This window comes from Bos grunniens, chromosome 6, assembly GCF_055505025.1.
Source record: "Bos grunniens cultivar Pamir isolate PY7600 chromosome 6, Bosgru_T2T1.0, whole genome shotgun sequence".
Lineage (NCBI taxonomy): Eukaryota > Metazoa > Chordata > Mammalia > Artiodactyla > Bovidae > Bos > Bos grunniens.
Window position 1 is genome coordinate 73,115,402 of NC_141170.1, and position 23,970 is coordinate 73,139,371.

Consider the following 23,970-nt stretch of genomic DNA (forward strand, 5'->3'; position numbering starts at 1 on the left):
CTGTTCTGGCACTCGGAATTGCAAAGGTTTTTTTTTTTTTCCCCTTTGCTTATTTGTTTATTTTTGTTATTATTGGGAGCAGACAGGGAAGGCAAGGGGATTTAAAATTCAGCAGAGGATCACTGAGAGTCAGAGGCTGGTAGGGCTGGGAAATCTTTGTCAAGCTCAGGGTCTGAAAGAAACAGAAACCTTCTGAAACATCTGGGCCTAGTCATACCTCAGTTAGACTAGATTAAGAGGAACACCCTAACCAGACTGCATATACCTGTAAGTATTGAAGGCATTGAATTCTTTTAATATGTTTCCAGTGAATTCTTCTGTTTAGGAAAACTTTAGAAAAACCACAAGGAGGCAAATGCTGACATATTAACTCGAAGTGGGAATTTAGCTGTCATTAGTAACCTTTAGGCAGTATCTAGTTTATTCATTCATCAGTTCATTTCATCAACCTACAAACATTAATAATTATTCAAAGTCTCATGTGGGCCAGATGCATGGTGGGCTTTGGGAATACCGGAGGAGGTTGTGGTCTAGAGGGGGAGAATGACAAGGAGGCAGGTAGTCTCAATACAACAGGATTTATGGGATGGGTCAGCCCAGAGGGCTGTGTGGACATGCACAAATGCCTCAGGCCTAACAGAAGGGAGTCTGGGTGAGTCCCTCTGGAGGAAGTGACTTCTCAGGTGAGGCAGAAGGTGTAATGAGAGATGAGGCAGGAGGGTTAAACAGAACCAGGTCTGTGGGATATAGACCCATGAGATGGAGTTTGGCCAATGGGAGTCGTGGCCGATTTTAAGAAAGGAAATGACAAGATCAGGCTGAGGTTCTAAAGACTACTCTGCTTGCAGTGGGGAGGGTGGCATAGAGAGGTGTCCTAGGCTGGGATGCCAAGAAGATGAGCCTGAGACTGGCTTCCTGGGCAAGCAGTTTGTGGAAGAAGTGGGAAGTGTGTGTGTGGGAAGCACGAACAGGGCAGGCAGAGATTTGGTCTAGCCCCAGCCTGATCCTATGTGGAGCTCTGGGTGTGGGGGCCCTGTGCCTTGTTATCAGGCTGTCCCCAGAAAAGAGGCAAAACCTCTAGACATTTCCCACAAAAATGCCCAGTGCTTTTCTCCCAGGGCAAGTCTCTGAGAAGGGAGCAGCTGTGAGCTCTTAGCAGCCCCTGGTCAGGGGGACATGGGTGGGGTACCAAAAGCATCTACTCCCAGAGGGAAGGAAGAGCCATGTAGGTGGTCTTGACCTCTTCCAAGGGGGGCAGATTGCAGCTTGTCGTTGCTGGAAACGAAAGGGCAAATCGGATTCTCTAATGGAAAATGCATTAGGCTGTCTAGAAAGAGCAGCTAAGCAAAGGGTGAGAACAACGGGAGATTACCAGCGGTTTGGCTGAGGGTGAGACCAAAGAGGTGGGTCATCAACCACGAAGAAAAGAGGCTCACCGTCCAGAATTAATCAGAGATAAAGGGAGTGGGGTTGGAGTAGCATTGCAGCAAGCGTCAGGCAAGGCAGGGACCGGGCTATGCCAACATCTTAAAAATAAATAATTCTCCCCCGTTTCTATCCGAGGTGCTCAAGGTAATTTGCAAATATTTGCAGGCAAGTTTTCACCAGGCTGAACTGTAGGCAGAGCTCCCACTGACTTCACAGAGCGCTCCCAGGGGACAGGCAGCAAGGTGAGGCTTCGGTTCTGGGTAATTAAGACTTACGGCACCCTCGTTAGTGAAGAAATCCCGGTGCACATCATTGAAATGCAGCGGGCTCTGCAGCCCTACGGCCCCTCGGCGGCCTTGGCCGTCAGAAGCCCACTGAAGCCATCATTAATTTTGCTATCCTTCACTTTCTGAAATCAAAGGATGACATCACTTTGATTAAGAGGAACAAGCACGTTACAGACAATCAGTGGAGTCAGTTTGCATTGGTTAGTGTCCTTAGAGTCGCTTACTGATGGTGGCCTTGGGGCTCCCGCAGGGATTATGAATTCTGTGAGATAGGCTGAAAGCCCACAGTCACCTTCTGAGCAGGCAAAATTCTCTCCAGAACCCACCTGCACTACTTCCTTAGTTGCAGTATTCTTTTCTGCTTCCCTTCCTAACACCGTCTCTGAGACACAAAGGTGCTCATTGGTGGTCAATCCCAGACAGTAAGAAATGTCTCTAGAACACTCTGATCCCTCCTCTGGATCAGGGTGGAGGAGAGATGGGTAAATGAATGAGCAGGTGTCTATGGAGCTTCATCTCATGCAAGATGCTGTGCTGGCAGCTAGGAAAGGTACAAAGAATTCTGGAACACATTCCTGACCCTCAAAGAGCCGACGATCTTGCCGAAGAGGTACATCTCTTCCAGCCAGGGTTAGCAGCACAACTTTGAAGGCAGACAGCCTGGGTTTGCATCCTGGCTCTATCACACTGGCTATGTAACCTTAGGCAAATTACACAACCTCTAAAACCTCAAGTTTTTGAATCTCTAAGATGGGGATAACAACAGTACCTACCTCATGGGGTCATTGTGAGGAGTAAACATATTAACAAAAGGGCTTAAACCATGGTCATTACTCAATAAATGTGACCGAGTAACAATCATTTGTAGAGTATTCACTGTGCTAAGTGTTTTATATGCTCTATTTCCTCTAATCCTCAAACAACATGTGAGGTGGGCACCAACGTTATCCTTGTTTTATCAATAAGGAAGTGGAGTCTCAGAGAAGTTAAGTGATTTTTTTATACAAAGCCACAAAGCTAGGAAGTGATGGAACTGGGGTTTGTACCCAGAGCCCAGGTTCCCTATAAGAAAATTCACGAGGGCTTTAGGTATGCAGAGAACAAAGAGCTCCCAGGGAGCTGGGGCAGTCAAGGAAGTTTTCTTCTGAGTCTTCAATTCGCGGGAGGAGCTCCTTTTATTTCTTCAGCCAATATTTGTTGAACACATACTATGATTGGGCACAGAGCTGGGGACCTTATGAGTAATGCATGGCTTCTATTAGCACTTTGAAGTGGAGGAAGTAAACAGTTGAATGCTACGTGGCAGGGAGGGACCTCTGTAAAGAGTCACTCTGAGCAGGACTTGAGGGAGAAGTTGGATGAAAAGATATGGAAAAAGGGAGAGAAACAGGATGAGCAAAGTTCAGAGGGATGAAACAGCTCCAGGAAACCCCAAGTATTTACATGTCTGAAGCCAAGGGTGAACGTGGATAGGAAGATAAGAAATAATTATCATAACCAACATCCTCTGAATACCCACAGCGTGTTAAGTACTCTCTGCTATCTCTTATTCTTTCCCTAAAGTAGGCAAGTAAGTGTTAGTCGCTCAGTCGTGCCCGACTCTTTGCAATCCCATGGACTGCTGCCTACTGGGCTCCTGTGTCCATGAGATTTTCCAAGCAAGAATACTGGAGTGGGTTGCCATTTCTTTCTCCAGGGGATCTTCCCTGACCCAGGGATCGAACCCAGGTCTCCTGCACTGCAGGCAGATTCTTAACCAACTGAGCTACAAGTAGGCAAACTGCAGGCCAAATCTAGTCCGCTACCTGTTTTTGTTTTTAGCCTAAGAGCTAAGCTAAGCATGATTTTTCACAGACGAACATTTGCAAAAGATTTTGATGATAGGAAAATACTAAGACTGAACCTAATTAAGCAAAGTATTATCTTTTCCCCCAAAAGAATTTCACTGTTCTCATTAGCAGACCTGTATTATTATTTAAAAAAAGTCTTCATTCTTCACTTATTATTATATTTTGAATTTTATCAGTAAAATATGTTGTGCAAATTTATTCTCTCTCTAGTTATGTATCATAGCCTTAATTTTGCATCTTGACCTACAAACTGACCTACAAAACTGGAAATGCTACTTGGCCCTTTATGGGAAAAGCCTGCCAACCCTTGTCCTTTCCAAATGCCCATGAGGCATCATTCTAATTTATGGAGGTCTAGGGAAGAAGTTGAGGACCTGAGCCATAGCAACCTGACAAGGAATGAAGAGGATAAAACTGCCCAGACTCGGAGACAAGCAGGAAGGGAGAGGCTCCCCTGGCTGTCCTGACGTGTGTGGACCTGGGCTCGGGTCTGGGGCACAATGAGAGTAAGACTTGTTTCCCAGAAAAGAATTCCTGGCCAGGGGCAGTGTGTTTCTCCCTTGGATAACCAGGTATATTCCCAGTACTGCAGGAAATGCCAGAGGAAGTGCAGGTCTGGTGGACTAAAGGTGGGACAGACAGGTGGAGCTGGAGACGGCACGGGGGATAAATATGTGGAGATATCCAGGAGGAAGGTGGGTCTCCAGAGCCAAAGATAGAGTTTAGAGTCATTAGGAATGGAGGCTGAAACCTCGGAGAATCAGAATTCATGTACCAAGGGAAGAAATGATTCCCTCTGTCAACAGGAGTTGGACAGTTCACCTTTTCAGATTGAGAGCAGGGATAAAACACTTACTCATCTTTGAAGCTCTTGGGGGGTGGGAAGGAGGGGAGTGGGACCAAGATGAATTCAGTAGATCTGGAAAAAGGAATCAGAGCTATTTTTGGAAAGGGTTATCCATGTCAGTATATGATATTTCTTCACACACACACACACACGCACGCACTCCAAAGGATCATGAAGGATATATTTTTAAAACTCCAGTGTGTGCATTAATTCACACAGAATTATCTGATTAGCTTCAGAGGCTGCTGACTTGAAGATCTCCAAGTAAAAGCACAGGGGAAAACACTCGTTGTGATTGAGAACAAAAGAGGAATTTCCTTCAAGAGAAGTTTCAGGAAAACAAAGTTAGAAGCCGCTCCTGGTTACATAATTCCAACCTGGGAAAGTAAAAATCTTTGATTATCTATTTATGCCCTGCCAAACTCAGAGCCCAGAGGATATCAGACAAGCCTAAAAGAAACTGATTTCCAGCACTTCTCCTTTTCCTTGTTCTTGTTCGTGGTCTCTCTAACCTTGAAGAACTAGCCTGCATGGGCTTCCTGCTGGTGTGGGGCTCCAGGCAGGGCCGCTTCGTTATGGGAAAGGGAGGTGCTAGTGAGGGAGAGACTGGGAGGAAGGGAGAGAGGTGACCATGCCGCCACCTAACTGGGGGCAGGACCGAGTCAACTTGCCAGCTCGATTCTCTTAGACCTACTGTTTCCCCAAGAATTCTCAGGGAAAATAAGGGGGAAACCATGAGGCTGTCCAAAACTTTACAGGGACTAAGAGCAAGGGTTTATCGAGGTTTGGGGTGTGCCTAGTCTTTGAAATTTTTGCCTTGGTTTTCCTTGGGGCCAGTCCTAGACCATAAGGTTCTTGTGTGTAAGTTATAAAAATATGACCCATTGTCCCTGGCCCTCTTCTCCCCCCAACTCTGGGCAGCCTGAGGTTAGGACTAATGGCAGAGCAGAGTGGGCAGCCTCCCTCTTGCCCCCTTCGGGGAGCCTGGGGGCAGAGCACGCCTGCATATCTGACCCCGCCTCCATACCCCCACCCCCGACCCCAGTCGTGTGCGCCCTGTTCGATGTTGTTTTTGCTTAGTCACTAAGTCGTGTCCAGCTCTTTCTGCAGCCCCATGGATGTAGCCTGATCAGGCTCCTCTGTCCATGGGTTTCCCAGGCAAGAATACTGGAGTAGGTAGCCATCTCCTTCTCCAGTGGTTCTTCCATACCCAGGGATCAAACCTGGGTCTCCTGTATAGTGGGCAGATTTTTTTTTTTAACCACTGAGCCACCTGGGAAGCCTGCCCTATACATTAATTTGCAGAAAAAGCAGCATCTGGAAAATGGGTGCTGCAGAAAGCCGGATGGCATTGGCGGGGGCGGGGTGTTAAATTAAGTACTTAATGTATGTCCATCTCAAATACTGATCTTTTCTTTGGACAAATAATGTAACAGTAGGCCCAGGGAAACCTGGCTTTTCATGGACTCTATTCTCCCCTGGATTTAATTCTGCAAGAGATCATCCAGGAGGCACTCTGAAAAACTGCAGCCACACTTTTGAGTTGCTAGGGTTTGACTGAAGAAGTGATCATTCTATTGTTCTAAGTGGAACCCGAGAGCAAGACAACAAGATCCGGGAAAGCCATTAATAAAAGAAAAGGCAACACATTCCCATATCTAATACAGGAATGAGATTTTCATGAGCTATCTTCCAAAAAGAAAAATGCATGTGCAGAAATAACATGGATAAACCCAAACCATTATCCCTCCTGATTTGAAGGGAACATATAGTGTTGGGAAGATTTCTGTATTTACCTCTGAACCTGATTTTCAGGTCATTTTGTCATTGATGAACAGTTCCCAAGTGCCTTGTCAAAAAGGGTTGCTTATTAAGTCACTGAAAGTATAAAAATAACAGACAATGTAAACTGTAAATCATTCCATGAAGCCCTGGTGGCCCAGACTGGATTTGGCACTGAGTTAAGCAGTTGCACAAACATGAACTCAGCCCTTTTCCATGGCAGATCCAGTGCTAACTCCAGGTAAAGGATGATTCACAAGGCACTGCCGTGTCTGAGCGTGTTCACAACCCAGCGGGGAAGGAGCAAACAGATTTTTAAAATACCGTACAAGATGAGGTTAAACCATTAGACATCAATTGGAAGGATCACTCTGAAGCTGCACTGAAGTATAGATTATATACAGAGTGTGCTGGGGACACAGACGAGGTGAAAATTAACCCAACCCAGGGGTGCCAGGGAAACATCAAGACAGAGACATTTGAACGGTGTCTTGAAGGATGAATAAGAGTCTGAAAACAGCATGGGGAGTCTTCTCTGCTGAGTGACAGCATGGGCAAAGTTTTGGAGACATGACTCTGCACAGCTAATGAGGGAACAGGAAGAGATTTGCGTGGCTGATGGTGTGCGTAAAGCTGGAAAAGAGGGCAGGGTGGCTGGGCCGGCTCTGTGTGGATATGAACCCTGGAGATTTTTCAGGCTGAGAAGGGCACAAGCAGATTAGTGTTTTAAACAGTCTTTGATCTGCAGAGCAGAGCCTCCCAGTGAGATCCACCTTAAGGGTGATACATGGTGCTGTTTTGTGTGTGTGTGTGTGTCTTTTACTGATTCAGAAAGTTAATCCACTTCCTAAAGTTCTTTGCTTATCCTCAGGAAGTGTTTACCCTAGAACAGAGGTCTTCAAACTATGACCCACTGGCCATATCTGGTCTCCCACCTGTTTTATCAATAAAGAACACAGTTTCGTCATTTCTTTGTGCTCTCCACTGTGGCTGATCTCAAAGTGGAGTTGAGTAGTAGCAATATAGACTGTATGACTTGCAAGGTGTGAGATATTCATGATTTGATGCTTTACAGAAAAACTGTGCTGACCCTTGCCCTTTGATTCTCTGAAGTTTATGCCAATTTTCCCATCAGACTAGAAACTTTGGAGATCATCTTGAAGGTTCGCCTCATTACCTTGTGTACGGCTCACCTCTGCCTTTAACAAGTGGCCAAATTCAATCGTGCTGTTTAAGTCAGTAGCAGGAAAAAGAGTGAAGAGTCATGTACAAAGGAGGTTGAACACCAGGAACTAGGCAAGTCTGGTCAAACCACTCCATTTCTTCTCGGCAGGAGTCCGCGAGCATGAGATGAGCAGCCTGCCAAGCATATTGATTGCATCACAGTTCTAAAACCTTCCACCATATAGGTAGGATGGAACTGATTGGGTGGTTGTGTTGATGGCCAAATAATGGCCTACATAATGTACAGGTGAATGGGCTGACATCAATCTTGGAGATCTCTAACAAGTTCTCACAAGACTCCGGACTTAACTCCTGCCCTGCTCAGCATTTTTATTGGCACAAATAATTCAGAAGCCACGTTATCAGTGTGACGTTTGCCCATAGCTGGGGGATAGGGGATAGCTAGTAATGGGCATTGATTTGTCAGCATCGCTGTTTCAGAAAATTCTTGATAAGCTACAGCGGCGCTTTCCTAAGGGATAAATGTGAGACTCCTGAACATCCACCCCTAACGTTCCTGGGCCCCAGGGCGAAAGTACAAATGAAGACCAGCCTTCCATACAACCAAAGACTTTGAAGTTATAAATCAGACTAACAAACTTTTAGACAAAGTGTGTTCTTTCTTCCTACCTTGACACCACCTGGAAGCCTAGATTCAAATTCAGATTCTCTGAGTCCTCAGAGTGTTAATGCTGAAAGACAGGCAGCATGGGAAAGAGTCCTAGTCCCCTGGGTTTCAGCTTTCTGGAAGATGAATCCATCTTTCTATTTTCTGGCCTTACTCGGACTCCTCAGCAACTTCTTTCCAGTTGTTTCCTCTTTACGGTCTCATCCCTTGTATCTGTCATTTGGTACCATTTATCTGGCTCTATCCTGTGACTTTTATACTTAAACTCAATTCCTCTTGCATTGTGGGTTAATGTTTCCAGTCTCTTCAGGTAACCCTGGTCTAGTGCTTACATTTGGCAATCCCCAGGAAATAGTGTCCCTGATGGACTCCCCACCAGAGCTGGCCAACAACCTGGCCAACTCCCATCCACGTCCTAGCTCCCAGGTCTTCCATGATAGCCTCTCTGCCTTGCCAATACCTCTTGAACTTAATCACCAAGGATGAACACATACTGCAGCCAATTTGGGGTAGTGAGGGTGGGAGGTAGTCCCGCCCACAAGCAACATACTTCTCTGAAAGCTAGTGTTTTTATTTTCAAAGGGTCGCATGTTTTAAGAAAAAAAATTAATCTTCAGAATATGATTAAATATGTATAACATACATTTTAGAAAGGACACAAAGCATAAACAGCATAATGAATTAGCACAAGGCTTCTGACCACCAGGTAAACAAATGCCCCATAAGACCTCACCCTTTTGTACCTCGCTCTCTTCTCCCTGAAGGAAACCAGCTACTATTGTCCATTTTGCCTATTTTGAGATTTTATGTAAATGGAATCATGCACGATTTATTTCTTTGTGCATGGCTTCTTTCACTCAATATGTTTGTGAGATTCGCCTATGATGCCGCGTGTGGGTGTAGTTCACCCATTTTAATTGCCATGTGTGCATTACTTGAGGACTCCATGATCTACTTATGGGCTTCCCTGGTGGCTCAGATGGCAAAGAATCTGCACGAGACCTGGGTTCAATCCCCTGGTTTTCCAGAGTGACTGAACCCATGGAGAAGGGAATGGCAACCCACTAAAATATTCTTGCCTGGAGAATTTCATGGCCAGAGGAGCCTGGTGGGCTACAGTCCATGGACACGGCTGAGTGACTAAAACTTTCACTTTCACTTTTCATGATCCACTTATACATCTCATCACTGATAGGCATTGAGACTGTATCCAGTTGTTGATTATTATGAACGTTCTTATAAATATCTCTTGGTACACCTGAGCATGAAATTGGGATTATATATATCTAGAAGTGGGCTTCCCTGGTGGCTCAGATGGTAAAGCATGTGTCTGCAATGCTGGAGACCTGGGTTTGATCCCTGGGTCAGGAAGATCCCCTGGAGAAGGAAATGGCAACCTGCTCCGGTACTCTTGCCTGGAAAATCCCATGGACAGAGGAGTCTGGTAAGCTATGGTCCATGGGGTCGCAAAGAGTCGGACACAACTGAGCGACTTTACTTGCACTTTTCACTTTCATATCTAGAAGTAGACCTCTAGATCATGGGTTTTGCATATTTCAGATGAACTGAAACTCCCTAATAGTTTTCCAGAGTGACTGAACCCATTTGTGCACCCACCTTCAGTCTGTGAAAGTTCTTGTGGTACCACATTTTCTTAGGTTTTTTAAAAAATTATCCCCCCATGATAATAGCCAAGTTTGTTTCCATGTTGAAAAATATTATACATTTTTTGCCAGAAAGGGAAAATTGACCTTTCTGGAAAATGTACCAAGTTTATCCTGTGGCTTCACCCATCCCAAAGTGGAGGAGCTCAACCAAACTGACCTCTTAGAAGTTCTTTAGCCAGAGTTATTACCTTCTAGCGGAGAAGGCAATGGCGCCCCACTCCAGTACTCTTGCCTGGAGAATCCCATGGATGGAGGAGCCTGGTAGGCTGCAGTCCATGGGGTCACGAAGAGTCGGACACGACTGAGCAACTTCCCTTTCACTTTTCACTTTCATGCATTGGAGAAGGAAATGGCAAGCCACTCTGGTGTTCTTCCCTGGAGAATCCCAGGGACAGTGGGGCCTGGTGGGCTGCCGCCTATGGGTCGCACAGACTCGGACACGACTGAAGTGACTTAGCAGCAGCAGCAGCAGCATAACCTTCTAGCCTTTCACCAACTTTTTTATTCAGAGCCCAGCTTCCCTCCTCTGTCTGTGAGGAGGACCCACTGCTGACCTTCAATTTATTTTTCCAAGACAGTTCTTATCTGAATAATCTTATTTTGATCACACATTCATCTCTCTGTCACTTAGATTTGCCTCCAAGTCCTTTCAAGGAAACGGACCGTATACTCCTTTAATATATACCTCCATCACCTGCAGGAATTCTTGGGACTCCGTGGGGAGCCATAAGTATTTGCTAATGGACTGCCCTGCTTAGTGTAGCTTAAATTCCATCTTTATATGATAGTTTAAGTGATTTAATGAGTGGCTGTCACTGACAAGGCACTTGGGGACTGTGCATAAAATGACACAATAGTATAAAAATAAAGCTTTGCTCAGAGACTAATACACAGAACTGCTTTCCATGTACACATCACTCTATCCTAGAGGAAATCGTTCTTTCTTTGGTCAAGTGCAGTCTGTTTTCATTGATAAAACTAAACAAATCCTCATTCCCTTCTCGCCTGGTTTGAATGCTTACAAAGTCAGGAATCATATATAATATTCATTTCAGCAATGAATATGCAGAAAATGCTGCAACTCTTTATTTAGGGATTTTAAACATTGCAGTCATGTTCATCATGGTGACTGTGGGCTTTTATATCTAAGTCAGAATCATTTCTCAGATTCATATTTAAATATCTCAAATGAAATAGATAAATAAATATCTCAAATGGTGCTCTTGGCTTCTTGGGTACTTCACAACATACAACTAAAGAAGGAAGGTTAGCCACGCCAAAAAAAGAGAAAAAAAGTAAAGGAATGGTGCAGCTGTGACTATTTCACGTTTAGGAAGCAGCAGGATCAGGGAAGAGAAGAAGAGAATTCTAGGGGAGCCAAATTTGCGATGAGAATCTGGATGTTGGCTTCATCCTAAAGCACAGTGTGGGAGTTGTTCTCTAACTTAATGATGCTCTAAGTGAGGTATACAATTTTTTCTCAGTTGTTTTGTAGGCAAGGTTTCTCTTCTGCTCCTTTCAATAATCTAAATGCTGAATGCTGACAATCCGAATGGTTACCTAGACCTAAGCACACACACAGGTTCACACCTATATCTTGGCTGGTGATTTTATGTTTTAGAATAGTTTCATTCATTCAATCATGTCGTTTCGTTCACTTTATGTTTAATGTCTAATTACATGGTCAAATAACAAATACTTACCCAGCATCTGTGATATGGCAAGTGTTGTGCTTGTTGTTCAGAGTATAATGATATGTCCTGCTGCTGCTGCTGCTGAGTCGCTTCAGTTGTGTCCGACTCTGTGCAACCCCATAGATGGCAGCCCACCAGGCTCCCCCATCCCTGGGATTCTCCAGGCAAGAACACTGGAGTTGGTTGCCATTTCCTTCTCCAATGCAGGAAAGTGAAAAGTGAAAGTGAAGTCGCTCAGTCATGTCTGACTCTTAGCGACCCCATGGACTACAGCCCACCAGGCTCCTCCGTCCATGGGATTTTCCAGGCAAGAGTGCTGGAGTGGGGTGCCATTGCCTTCTCCAGATGTGTCCTAGCCAGACATTATTCAAATAATTACACAAATGATTGTAAATGTGCATCAGTGTGAATGCTCTGAAGGAAGAGCAAGATGGAGATGTGCATTCGAGGGCTTTGATTTAGGGAGGTCTGGGAAGTGTTCTTAAGGAAGTGATGGGCTGAGCTGATGTCTGTTAAACCAGCAAGTGAATTAACTAGGTAAGGTCGGGGGAGTGGAGGGGAGCTCAAGGAAATGGGAACAGCTTGTGCAAAGGCCCTGTGGTGGGACAGTGCCTTATGTGAGGATTAGATCAGTGTGGCAGGAGCAGCGAGAGTAAAGGCAGTGGGTAGGACCTTGCAGGCACTAAAGGAGCTTTGTCTTTATCTTAAGAGCCAAGCTGGCACATGGGGAAGAATAGGTGGAGGACAGGAAGAGATCCAATTGCACAGTGTGAGTTGTGGGACTCAGAGGTATGCAAGGAAGAGGGTTTTAGAACCTCTTGTTCTCGCCTTACACAGCCCCAGGGCGTTTACTTGACTCGATTGCAGATGTGCCCTGATAGCTGTCAGGCAGGCTTCTCTCCCAGGCCTGGGTGGGTAATGGGGAGGATGCTAAGGGGTGGTGGCCGACCACGCTCCAGTGGTCCGGATCCGCTCTCTCCTCTGTGCACAAGGAGCCATTTGCCGGACGCCTGTGCTTTCTGCTGGGAGACTCAAATGTATTGAGCTGTAAGAGTCTGACAGGGAAGCCTGGTTTCAACTTTAATAGAACACAGTGCACCCAACCGACTGACATAATCTCTCCCCAGAAAGGTAATGTGTGGCCTTTGTGTGCTGGAGCTTCCATTTACAACCTAGATTAAATATAGACAAATGCAGAATATAAACGTTCTTGACCCCATTTATAATGCAAATCATAAAGTACATTGCAAATGGCATTTTCAGACTCCAGGTATTCAACATTTGGAGATGCAAAAGATCTGAAAAATTATTTTTGGTTTAGGCTATTGTAATGTGGAGCCTGCTAAGACAACAGTAACAACAATAAGAATTCGAGCAGAATTCTGGGCGGGGATGGAAGGGAAGGGGCACCTATTTCCTGAATGTTGGATGTGATGGTCATAGTGCAGAGTTTCTCAGCCTTGGCACTGTTGGCATTTGGGGCTGGGTCATTCTTTGTTGCGGGGCTTGTCCTATGCATTGTGCCAATAGCATGTTTAACAGCATCCCTGCCCTCCCCTCATTTGATGCCAATAGCACGACATCCCCTCTCCTAGTTGTGATAAGCAAAAATGTCTCCAGACATTGCCAAATGTCCCCTGGAGGGAAAAGTTCACCACCCCCCCGACTTTTGAAAGCCTGTACTAGAGGATCCATAATTAATATGTATGATGTAGAGACTATTGTGAAATAAAAGTATGCATTGCCAATAATCTTAAGATTGTTCCATGTAAGAATGTTTGAATTTTTCAATGGAATGTGGCGAGAGGTTTTTCAACTTGAAATCACTTTTACTTCTCAAACTATTTAGACACATAGCACATGTGTGAAAATGACTACTTGAAACTCCCAGCTAAGGGGCAAACCCCTTTCTATTCACTGAGGGAAGCTGAACTTTTGATTTTGCAAGTCCACTTTTTAATTTTAAGTTGGGAGTGCAAAGACGGTTTTGCCATTTCTTTCTTTGCAGAAGAATAGCAGCACCGAAAAATAACTGGTTGTTCATGTTCTGTGCTTTTAAGCCTTTAAATATTTCTCAGTTTGGGTGGAAAATGGGAGGATATTCAATGCTGTAATACAATCATTTGGATGCTTACCCATAGTCTGGAGGAATGGAAAAAGCCTTGTGAAATTTCCCAAGAGGGTGAAGTGCCTGTCTGGGGTGCAGTGCTCCCCGTCCTCTGCTGGGACAGGCATTGGTGTCCAGTGGGGGCTGCCGCAGCCAGGCAGACTGAAGATATTTGGCTTTTAGCTTCTTTACTGTGCTGTACGTGAGTGACCTTGAAAATTGGCTCAATCTCCTTGGACCTCTACTGTCTTTTTCCCTGAGAATAAAAATAAAAGCAGTGACTGAATCCTTCATCTTAGTGTGTTGAGGTTTAATGAGATCACAGTTGGGGGATCTGGCGTTATCATTTAAGGAGTGTTGCTTCTCACCTTGATGCTGCCAGGGCTTTTCCCCTTATTTTGCCTATTTTTGTTAAATTGGCTGGGTAGGCAGATGTTTCTTCTGTATAATTGGAGATGCAGGATTTAGAAATGTCAGGGAAGTACCTGTCAACCATCCTAACTTTAAATCTGGTGAGTTGAGGTTAGATATAGACAAATTTAAGTGAATTTTATGTATATATAAAATATATAAACATATATACAAAATAAGTTTAATCTTATTTTGTATAATATTAAATAAGTTTAATCTTAATCTCTAATATATAGTTGTTTGCTTTCTATATGTAGTATATAAAATAGATTCAAACTATAGCTATAGCAAATATTCTTGAATAGAGTCCTTATGTAAATGATAATAAAATATTACCTAAAATATTAATAGTGCCTTAATAATATAGCTTGTGTGTGTGTACACTCAGTTACTTCAGTTGTGTCCAAATCTTTGTGATCCTATGGACTGTAGCCCAACAGTCTCCTCAGTCCATGAGGATTCTCCAGGCAAGAATACTGGAGTGGGTAGCTATTCCCTTCTCCAGGGGATCTTACCGGCCCAGGGATGGAACCCAGGTCTCCTGCATTGAAGGCAGATTCTTTGCTGACTGAACCACCAGGGAAGCCCAATAGGCAGCCTTTGTGTTTATCTGGGGAAAGGAGAATTTATCTACAGTCCCTGAAAGAATACAGGGACAGGGCTTGTTTGGTTTTGTTTTGTGGTCTGTGCTGCTGGAAGGAGGAGGGTTAGGTAGGAAGATGTTGGTCTATTTATGTGAAGGCTGAAAACTGCTCCCTGACTAAGGCTGAACTTCACCAGATAAACTGGGATGAGTCCAGGGGGAAAGCAAGCAATAAAAATGAGACCAATGTCTTTGAAATCGGAGCATGATGTTGGAATATTTCAGTGGTAGCAGCGTGGGATGTTGGTCTATGGGAAAAGGTGGGAGACAGAGACCTCTGAGGTTCTCGTTCCTGATGCTCAGAAGTGTGTGTCCTGAATAGTAAGACTTTGATCCCTATCCAAAATGATACAAATAACTCCACATCTGTGTAGTTTGCAAAGCACTTCTCAGCCACCGTGTCCTTTAATCCTAGGAACAATCCTGAGAGTGGCTGGCATCATTTTCAATGGGTAAAGCCTGCTTAGGAGGGTGAAGGGACTTGCTCAAAGGTCCTTGATTGGGAGTTGGTAGAGAACCAATTCTATCCCACATACCAAGGAAGACAAATCCCTGTTTGTTTGTTTTTTTAAAGGTAAAATAAAAATTGAAAGCAGTCAAGATTCCAGATGGAGTTGGGGATCCATAGAATGATTTTTTTAAAAGTGTCTTCCCCTGCAACTCACCACCCTTTCCTTTTTATTTGAATTTCCTGCCAATGGACTTAAGGTAAGGTCATCTTTCATTTTAAGGAGGTAAGAAAACCTGTCTTCTTGTTCATTACCATCTCTCTCCCACACTGAGACTTCCTATAGGCTAATTGGCCAAATCTCAACATTAGCTGCTGGGCTGTGTGTCACTGGGTGATAGGTAAGTGAATGATTACATGTTGTGGTTTTAATCACTTTGATCTCTCCAAGGACCATGCCTGTTCTATGTGTGTGGATTCCGGTTTATCAACTGTAAGATGCAGTGAACTGAAGTCTCTTCCTGTAATTGACCAAGAGGTCTTAGCCCAGGGTGGCACATGGCTACCCTACTCATTCTGCAGCCACACTCACTACAGCCACATATCTGCCACTTTTCACTTCTCGGTTTTTTAATTTTTTTTCATTTCCTATGATTTTTGTTTGGTTTTGCCCTCTGATGATTTGGCAAATACATTTATACTTCCCACAGAGATATTTAAACCATTTGTGTTGAAGGTATGTTTTTTTTTTTTTTTAATATGTGTCTTGTCAACAGTGTAGTGAAGATACAATTTTAGAAACTGAAAATATGTTCAAACACAGCCTAGTAAATGTTATGGCTCATCATTGGGTGTTTGGCCTTTGCAGTTTCATTTTATTTAATGCCATATTTGATGTTCTTGATTTGAAATACTTCCTTTTATTTTTGTCTTGAAGGCAGTATTTTTTTAACGTTTCCGATTCGACTTTCTTCTAATAACAGCTTCTCTCAAAAATATACTGGATTTCTATAGTAATTCATCTCCATTTATGTGTTTGTCTGTCCTTCTAGCATCATTTATCTACATTAAAAAAAACCCTGCTTACTCTGGAAGGTGCTAAGACAGACCTCCAGAGTGTCAGCCCCCAGAAGAAGCCTTGTGTCCTGTGGTCTCTGCCAGGTGCCATGTGGATTTGCCTTTTCAAAGCAACACATCTGGTCATCACTCACCAACCTGCTCGGCTCTTCCTGGAATATTTTCACTGCCTTTCCACTTCACTCAGATTTGAGAGAGTTAATTATTTAATACGTTTGCAAAGCACATTGGGTTCCCTAGAGAAAGTGTGCCACGTAAATATATATAAATGAATAATTAATTAAAGTGTAAGCAGATTACTTGGTGATTTCTTCCTTAACTGCCCCATTTTCCTAATGAGTTGTTTTGAAGTTCCACTCTGGGTTTGGTTTCTCGACCCTCCTCCTTCCACACGCTTTCTCTTTCTTTCTCTTCTTAATTCCTTCTGTTTTAAATTCTTTTTCCCCCTCTGCCAGTTCTATCAGTGCCTACCAGATTGTGGGTACTCAGTCAATCACAATGATTTAGTGCCGGATCTATAGGTAAAAGCCTTCATTAACTTCAATGGGCATCATAAGCTCCTCAGAACTCTAGAGTGAGATTAATAATTAGATAATGATTCTAAGGCACTGAGAAAATGAGAAAGCAGGCTCCTGAGACGCTGAGCACGGTGTAGCGATCAGTAGTTGAGAAAACCTTGTTTACTGACCCCTTTTCGCTGATCCGTGTCAAGTAAAACAAGAAATCCCCGATACTCTAAAAATTAATATAAATCAAATCAAATCCCTCCTACAACCTCCCTTCCTCCCAGGGGCCAGAACAAACCAAGGAGACTGCAATTTAAGAGCACACTTTGGCGGTTCGTTGGATTCCTTTTGAGAGAACAGTGGACTGATTTAGATGGAGTCTGAAGGGGCGACATAATTGCTTATTGAATGTTGATGTCCAAATCCTAGTTATTCCTTTACAGAGATTAAAAGGAATTAGGGAACAGTTCACGTCCATCCTGCTAAACCTGACCCAGTTTATTTACACTGTAATCTTACTTCAGAGCATGAGAGGTAAAATGAGCTCCTCTTATCAATTAATAGCTGAAGAAAAATTTAGATTTCAAGTTCAATGTAAGAGCTATTTATTCCAAAGCACTACAGAAATGAAGAGGTGTTCTCTGTTATGTTGGGGGTGAGGATGGGGGGAGGTGGATGAGGAAGTGCTGAAGAGAATTTTTTTCTTTCCCTCTTGAGAGTTTGAATTACTGTGCAATCTTGGATTTTCTAGTGACCTGTGTTAAAGCCCTGGGGCTAAAGCAGACCTATAATGGATCTATTTCTGAATTGTTCAGCAGTATTGGAGTTTAAAACAGCAGCCATGGTACATGCATATAATGAGGCCAGTGCCTACTTCTGCATCTGGGAGGGTACTGGTCATAGCCCTGCATGGCCTCCCAAAGTACGGGGCAGACCCAGCTCTTCCTCAGCCCTCTTCTAGAATCCTCGAAGGCAGCCAGCCACATCCTGAACAGACACAGAAGTTACTTTCGAGATATAAGATAAAAGATGTGCAGAAGACTGCACTCGTCCCCAAATCCCCACTCTGCTTGGTCCACCCTGCTCCCACCCCCATCCCACGCCCGGAAATTCCCTTCTCTGGGTGAAAGCATTGTTCCACATTCAAATACCTCTGGGAAGCATAACGCATTCTCTTTACCAGTCATTAATAATTTAGTGTTCATTCGACAAACATTTGTTGTTTGTTGAATTTATTCATAACATGAATTAATCAGAGTCAGGGAGGGAAAAGATGTGGTGGAGCCCAAGGCTGCCTTTCTGCAGGTGGCAAGATCCCTTGGAACCTCAGCGGGCACCCCTGGAAAACCAGAAAAGCAGGAAGACGGGTCAGGAGACCTCCCAAGCACTTCCAGTGCCAGTATCGTCTGTCTCTCAGCCAGATGTGGGAACCAGCACACACCAGACAGGTGGGGGATGGTTGGATTGAGCCCGAGACACAAGGGCATGAGTGTGGAAATTCACCAGATGGCTCATGGTCTCAGATTTGCTCCGTATTTACTTAAAGCTTTGTGTCCAGGTTCCAGAGCTCAGCACAGAGCCTGGGACACAGTAAGGACCCAAAGACATGGAATTAAAAAAAATAAGAAAAATGATAACACTTATATGTTAGTTTTCTAGCTCCACTAGAACAATATGTCACAAACTGGGTGGCTTGAAACAATAGACATTACAATAGTCTTACAGTTCCAGAAGGCAAGAGTCCAAAATCTGAGCTCTGGCAAAGCCATGCTCCTTTTGAAGCCTCTAGACAAGGATCCTTCCTTGTCTCTTCCAGTTTCTGGTAGACCCAGTCATTCCTTGGTTCGTGGTAGCAAAACTCCAATCTCTACTGATGTCTTCACACGGCCGTCTTCCCTCTGCGTCTTCACACTGCCATCCCTCTGTGCCTTCACACTGCCATCCCTCTGTGCATGCCTATGTTCAGATTTCCGTCTTCTCTGAGTACAGCAGTAGTACTGGATTAGGGCCCCTCTTATGATCTCACCTTAACTGGAAATCATCTGCAAAAACTCTATTTTCAAATAAAGTCATACTGACAGGTACCAGGGGTTAGTACTCCAACCTGTCTTTTTAGAGGACACAGTTCAACCAATAACCACCTACTCCATGGGACTATTGAAGCAGTGAACTAAAACTGGATTATGAAATGTCTTGATGCTCAGAAAGTGTTTATGCAAATGTAGGGTAAGGAACTCAGCTGGGATGTGAGTCTGGCCCTTTCTCCCAACCATTAGGCTATCCACAAGGAGCTTCGGCATAAGGACCTTGATGTCCAATTGTGAAGACAAACGAGGGGGAAGAATATAGAAAATGAGGTTCAGGACCCAAAAGACAATTTTCACTACCTTTACAGGGCTACGTGGGCTTAGTTCAGGTCCCAAGTGACTGAGGTCACTTCCAATACCCCATGTGCTGATCCAGACTCCCCAGAATGTCCTGGGCATTGATTGCCTGCTGGTCCCAAGGGTCAAGGTCATACTGGAAAGAATGGAAAACACTGACTCACATTCATCTGAGGTGGTTTATAGCCATAAACTTGGAAGGTCACTTAATGAAGAAAAGCTTTAATAAGCAGCAGTAAGGCATTAAACATTGTACTATTCAGAAGATGGAAATAGTTCCTGACCTTCCAGAGCATGGGTTCTAAAGGACACAAGACATGAGCACTGGTATATATTTTATGTCTTTTGTGCCCGTTTTGGGGGGTTAGCACCAGGGAAGCACTGCCTACTAGTTGATTAGGAGCCACAGGTCTAAATTTCAGTTCTGGGCTCAATAGTACCTTTCCCTGAAGGTTTGAATAAATCATCCAATCTGCTTCTGTTTCAACTGTGTCTGGCATTTCTATTTTAATCATGAATTTTGGCTGCTCAGGACCCCGGAGTCACCAAGCCTGTTTGTGACTTAATTTGGGATTGGAATGAGGGAGGAGGCAGAAGACGCACTGGGAACCAAACGGGAGAAAATGGGCTTGAGTTCTGTTCTGAAAGACTTGAGCCAAATGCAGGGACATCTTCTCCGTAATGACACCTGCAACTCTTTGGTTCACTCTAGCAAGGCAGATTATAGAATCTTAGCAATTGTAATTTTGGTAAAAATAGGAGAGATTGTCATGTAAGCAGGGTAGTTTAATTTTCATTCTGATTTGTCTGCAAGGAGATGGGTCAGATCAACTATCCATTCAAGGGAATCATAGCACCTCAAGACAAGAAGAAGTGCGTATAATCCACCCTGCTCCTCTTTCTGCTTTGAATGCCAGGAAGCTCAACGCCAACTACACAGTTCAGTTAAAATATTAAAAATTAGCCTGGGGCACTGTTTCAGTTATCTATTGCCGTGAATAGACAACCCCCAAACTCAGTGTCTCAAACAGTTTATTTGTATCTGTCATGGTTCAGTGGGTTGACAGGATTCTGCTGGGCAGCGCCTGTTTGGGGACGCTAATGCAGTTTCAGCATGATGGTGGCTGGGGCTGAAGTCATCTAAAGGCTGAGATAGGGTAAACATGCAGGATGCTTTGCTCATGCATGAGATGGCTGGAATGGCTGCAGGCTGGCTACCTGTCTCCCTCCAGATGGCTAGCTTGGACTTCCTCACTTTATGCCAGTGGTCACAGTTCACACATGGCCACTGACTTCCCCCAGGGGTCATATTCCTCCCCTGCAAGCTTATAATGGGAGATGTGGTCTATGGGTGGGTCATCTTTGGAGACATGCTACCACAGCTATTCATTAACCTTTTATTATTTTTCATGGTCTTACAGGGGATGTCTTTTTTTGTGAGCTTTTTTTGAAGTAGACAAGCATGAATAATATCCAAAGGATGCTTTACTCTTTTCTAGGGCTTGATAATGGACAATGCACCCATTTGTGATACCTTACTCGGCCTTTGCAACACCATAAAGATGGGCAGGTCCACTGATTTCATCCTTATCTTTACAGACATGGAGACAGTTTAGAAAAAGATTAGTCATTTGCCCAGGGTCACACAGCTGGAAGCGGTGGGACAGCACAACTGGACAATGGTGTCTGAGCTGGCAGTCCATGTCCTCAAGCGCCGGGTGGAGCCCTGATAGATACCTAAGTGTAAAACCCAGGAGGGACTCCCTGACACGGCGCACAACACCTGCTGCCTCTCCAACACCCACTTCCAGCAGGAGTTCAGCGAAGTGGTGTGAGCACGAGTCCTTGGGCAGAACTGAATCCAACCTGGCTCTGCTGCTTCCCAGCTGCGGACCTGGGATCTTGTAAACAACTCAGTTTCTTTGTCTGTAAAATGAGGTTGCTGATGACGATGCTGCTTATCCCCTCTCAGGGCTCTCATGAGGATTAAATGAATTAATGCATCAAAGTCATACTTGATAAGAACTTTAAAAAGAAATTTCTCCGTGAAAAGCTATAGAGATAAGTAGCTATTAAGAGGACTCTTGTCTAGCTTTCCTTACTTTATGCTTTTATTGATTTTATATGGACCTTACTAAGCTTCCAGGATGGTATTGACATTTTACACTTTACTGGATACTGCATATTACCGGATAGATGAAAAGTCCTAAGTCAATGTTAATGACTGCCTGAGTATCACAAATGCAGTTGCAGGATGTAGTTATAAAATATTGTCAAGACTTGTCGACATAAGCCACTTCCCCAGGCTCTTGCATGCACCCATGCTCCCGCTTCAATTATTTACACTGACATTCTCTCCCTCGGTGCCCAGTGGCTCTCTCCTCTCATTCTCCACCCTGAGCGGATCTGCACATTCACACCCAACTCCTCTCCACTCTGCTCCTTTTCCACACACACATTCTTCTCAACATGCGCAATCAAAGACAAATCCTTCCACCTGTGGACATGTGCTCTTGACCTTCCGCATCTCAGAGCACCTTCCTTCCTCAGACCCACCGTGTACAGACGTTTCAGGCTCAGTGAGCAAGACGTTTCTTGCTCACTGAGCCTGAAACGTCTCCCTCCATCTCAGATTCCCGCAAGAACCTGGAGAAGTTTTTCAGCTGTGCCTCGGAAGGGCAAGATGCAGATCTATGTATGAGTGAGGAGGTTCTGGCTGCACCTTCCCGGGGATGCTCAGCTCACAGAGCTCTTCCTCAGTGGCCAGAGAGTGGATTCCCTGCTGCTTACCTGGACACTGTACAGACATCCTGGGAGCGGACCAGGGATGACAGCTGATGCTTAAGGGGACAAGTGTTCCCAACACGGAAGGGAGGAGGCTTGGCTAAGGGAAGCTGCCTGCTTTTTCCCAGCTCAGAGTTGGGGGGAGCATTGAGCTGAATATGCACCTATTCAGAAGGGCAAAGAGCCAAAAATAACTAGGAGCAACAGCATTTCATCTGACAGTCCCAGAAATAGAGCTCATTTCAGAGCTACAGACTGAATGATTCCGAGACCTTCAGCGTCCCCATAGAAATACACAGGGAAAGTCTGAGGTGACACAGGAGCTTCCATTGCCTCTTCACTACAACTTCTCAGAGCCAGGGCTCTGGGGCCCAGTGGAAGGGTCTGCTTGAGGCTTGAAGGACAAGGTCTGGCAATCCAGACATGAGGATGGTACCTGGTGCGATGTTCTAAGGAAGGTAGAAACAGGAAGTAATTGGTCCATATACAGATAGAACAGAGATAGAACTGGGATGGAGGGAAGGTAAAGACTAGGTGTCAAAAGAAAAATGAAGTACTGAACATTTAAAAACGCTGTGCAGAATTTAGCTGGATCCTGAATGCTGTCCTTGGCAGAAAGAAATCCCATGGTCTCCTGGTCGGAATGGGAGTGTGTCTTCTTACAGCCTTCTTCTCTTCTATTTTTGTTTTCTGCTCTTCTGCTGCTGCTGCTGCTGCTAAGTAGCTTCAGTTGCGTCCGACTCTTTGCGACCCCATGGACTGCAGCCTACCAGGCTCCTCCGTCCATGGGATTTTCTAGGCAAGAGTACTGGAGTGGGGTGCCATTGCCCTCTCCGTTCTGCTCTTCTATTTTGATGTAAAAGGCAAATGTCACAGTTCATTCGTCTTGATTCCAAATATCTGAAATTGCAGAAAGGAAGTCAAGGATGGAAGAAAGGAGAAGGTGGGAAGACGCCAGAGACCTCTGACTGCGGTGGGAGATTCGGGTGGGGAGGGCGACTGTGTTCTAACAGAAGAAAATCAGGGAGAGAGGAACAAATAAAAAAGGAAAAGGAGGAAGGAAGATAAGAAGGAAGGAAGACAGCAGAGGGAAGAGAGAAGAAAAATGGAAAAGGAAGATAGTGGATTTGATTCTATTCAAGGAATTTGTTTAGGAACTTTCTATGCAAAGCATGAGAGGATTACTCAGAGCTGATTAAGACACAACCCCTGCTTTCAAGGAGCTCACAGTCCATCTGAGGAGGAGAAATGGACAACAAACTAACTACAGTATAAAGCAGGATTAAAGTGCTGCAGGCAATGCTTAGTGGAAACAGAGAGAAATGACCAGTTGATTTTTTCATAGGTATATAATTTTATTTAGTGGCATTTTAAAATTGAAATATAGTTGGTTTACAGTAGTGTGTTAGTTTCAGGTATACAGCAAAGTGATTCAGTTTTATATATATATTTTTTTTCAGATTATTTTCCATTATATTGTGTGTGTGTGTGTGTGTGTGTGTGTGTGAAAGTCACTCAGTCATGTCTGACTCTTTGCAATCCCATGGATTGTAGCCCTTTAATCTACAGGTTCCTCTGTCCATGGAATTCTCCAGGCAAGAATATTGGAGTGGTAGCCATTCCCTTCTCCAGGGGATCTTCCCAACCCAGGGCCTGAACCCAGGTCTCCTGCATGGCAGGCAGATTCTTTACTGTCTGAGCTACAAGATATTAAAGTTTTGACCTGAGGTTATGAGGGGAGCTCCCTGGAGCTGGTGGCATTTGCCTGGGCCTTAGGAGCAGGTAGAAGAAATATTTTTGCTTCCTACGTAGCACTCTCCCCACCCCACATCTGTAACCCCAGGTCTCTGCAGGAACAGAACTCTTGACCCTACACATCTGTAGTGTTTAGAAATGTGACTTCCAAGTGCCCAGCAATGGTTATCACTGATCTGAAGGTAAATTTCTACTTGTCCACAGCAAAATGAGGCTGAGACGAGATATGAGTTTTTCACAAGCAAATTATATTTAATTTAAAGGACTGCCTTTTATTATGCTGCTGCTGCTGCTGCTGCTAAGTTGCTTCAGTCGTGTCCAACTCTGTGCGACCCCATAGACGGCAGCCCACCAGGCTCCCCCATCCCTGGGATTCTCCAGGCAAGAACACTGGAGGAGTGGGTTACCATTTCTTCTCCAATGCATGAAAGTGAAAAGTAAAAGTGAA

The 23,970-nt window shown here is 44.4% G+C and overlaps 1 long non-coding RNA gene across 2 annotated transcripts in view; it reads left to right on the forward strand.

Moving 5' to 3' along the window:
- Window positions 1–16,392, forward strand: part of LOC147370872 (uncharacterized) — a 38,980-nt gene extending 22,588 nt beyond the window's left edge. For both annotated transcript variants that reach the window (XR_015165523.1, XR_015165519.1), the window contains exons 3-4: window positions 15,143–15,276; window positions 16,069–16,392. This is a non-coding gene — a long non-coding RNA (uncharacterized LOC147370872). The remainder of the gene's footprint in view (window positions 1–15,142; window positions 15,277–16,068) is intronic.
- The last annotated feature ends 7,578 nt before the right edge of the window (window positions 16,393–23,970 follow it).